Here is a 2,447-nt window from a genome sequence, read left to right on the forward strand (position 1 = left end):
CTATGTAAGCGACAAAAATTATCTGGAAAATTTCATTTTATAATTTTAGGTATATACTGTGTTACTAAGGGTTAAAAAAACATCCATTTTGCATTCATTGTCATCAGTTACTCAAAGTTTTACGATTCATCTTAGAGACTCTGCGGTCTGACAACGGATTATCCTCTGTCCATTCCTTTAAAAGAAACTAATGGAGAGTTTGCAGCGAAGATTCGAGAACCTCTTGCATGAAGCCCCAAATGTTTTAGTTACACCATCGAAATATGATAAACCAACGTCTGATCACATTAAAAGATATCTGACAAAAGAAAAAATGTGTCAAGCTTTTCCTTGCACGTTATCATTATTGTAATGATTTGGCATTATCAGAAAGAGTTACCAATTATTTTCAATTGATATCTTACACATGTGTGAAATGGTAGACAAAGACTAAAAATCATGAATTTTCAAAGTAAAATATCATTTGGAAACATAAAGAGAAGCTACATAAAGCAAAGAATTAGAAGCATAATGAACATGAACGTATTTCAATTAGATATGTTGAAAATACTCCTACAGCACTTTTGTGTAACATATTTCATAAAAATCGCGTTCCAGGATGCAGCTTTATTACATGTGGATGGATAAGGAAAGAGAATGTCTCTGATAGACGATGTAACGGAAATTTTAATTTCTCCAAATTTATTGATAGTGGTGGGATATTTTGTAGAAATGTTCAGTTTATACCAGCTTAACATATATTGGGTCATTGTACTTCACAAAGAACACTTTCATTTCATGTTTTAATATATCAGGACGTTTCTGTACAATGAGGTTGATATTTCTAAGTGCAACGTACTGGACCTCTGGTTCCGACGAAAGCAGTGTCACAAGTGGAGGAGCTAGCTTCTTTGAGAGTGTTGACACAAAATCAGAATCTGATGGAAGCATCTCCATAAATTTCATTAATACCTTCACTGCAGACAAGACAACTGCAGTATTTGCATGGGCCAAACGAGGAGTGATCCGCTCACAGATGCTTTGGGCTTCCCTATCATCCGTTGGACTGTAATTGGCAAGAGAATCTAGAATGAAGACTTGGCCCCACTCTGTACATTCATCAAGAGCTGTTAATAGTTTGTTTATGGTTCATGCATTCATTTCAATGAGTGGAGAGCCAATTGCACTTGCTTCATTTATTTCAGAGAGAGCAGCCACAGCATTAGCAACCACCATAGGATTAGAGTCAGAAAGAAGATCTTTCAGCTGATCAAGAAATCCCTGGTCTTCAACCAACTGGGCATTGATATCATACAGTTTGGCAACACACACAGCAGCAGTTTTTCTAACATATGGATCTTCATCTTTGAGGCACTTACGCAAAGGCTCACAAAGATATTCAGTTATTTTGTCAACTCTAATGCAGCCCATTGTTCGAACAGCCAGGGCACGGATTAAGGGATTTGGATCTTCACAACCCTTTACAAAAGTGTTTACAGCCATTATTGCCATGTCAGGCTGACTCTTCGCGTAGTTCATCAAATACAAATACACTAGTTTCTTCAGTTCGAGATTGTCAGTCTGCATACAATTAACGACATCAGGAAATAAAGCAGAATCATCTTTTCCTACTGTCATTGAAGCAATAACTTTTTTAACAGCTTCCCGCTTCTTCTCTTTCTTATCATTGTTAAGTTCAGATTTCAGTTCAAATATTTCACCCTTTTTTGTTGTGGTAAAATACTTTTAGTCAGCCATGGCTGGATGCTAGTTCCCTCACTTGACAAGTTCCCACCCCACACAGTTCCATGTGGTCACACATTTTTTTCTTCACCATGCACCAAATTAAATTTGGGTTGTGTTGTTACTCCTAAGTGAAAATGGGCAAAAACCGAAAAAACATATTTTGCAATATCTGGGCCAGTTTACATACCCACCACATATCATCAAGACCATTTATTTACATCTGGGATATTTACCTTGTTAGGCAGCGAGTCACTATTTTCGCAGTCTCCAAGCATGTTATATATTGTCGACTGGACAAAATTACAAGTGTCGTCACCTCACGCTACCTGAGGCTTGTAAAATGCAGAGTCATCAATCTTAGTTTTCCGGTGGTTTTCTGTCCACTCTGTGACGCCTGACAGCAATTAGATGTGAGAAGCAATTAAGTTGAGGATTCTTTCGGTCTCTGCACGTACAGAAACGCTGATTTACGTTATATTTTTGATAAATATGCTGCTGGGGGTTTCATATTTTTGAATCCCCTTTAAAATACTACAAAACGCAGCAAGTTACAATCTTTGTGTAATTTTTGGATAAATTTGATTGTGCGTGAGCATGAGTGCGTGTGTGTGTCTGTGTGTGTGTGTGTGTGTGTGTGTGTGTGTGTGTGTGTGTGTGTGTGAGAGTATGCACGAGCTTTAGTTTTGAAAACGAAATGAATCCTTCTCCAGAAAATTAGGTGC

The 2,447-nt window shown here is 37.6% G+C and overlaps 1 pseudogene; it reads right to left on the reverse strand.

Moving 5' to 3' along the window:
* Positions 1-720: 720 nt before the first annotated feature.
* LOC124798120 lies at positions 721-1,737 on the reverse strand (annotated as a pseudogene).
* Between the last annotated feature and the right edge of the window lie 710 nt (positions 1,738-2,447).

This window comes from Schistocerca piceifrons, chromosome 5, assembly GCF_021461385.2.
Source record: "Schistocerca piceifrons isolate TAMUIC-IGC-003096 chromosome 5, iqSchPice1.1, whole genome shotgun sequence".
NCBI classification, from domain to species: Eukaryota; Metazoa; Arthropoda; class Insecta; order Orthoptera; family Acrididae; genus Schistocerca; species Schistocerca piceifrons.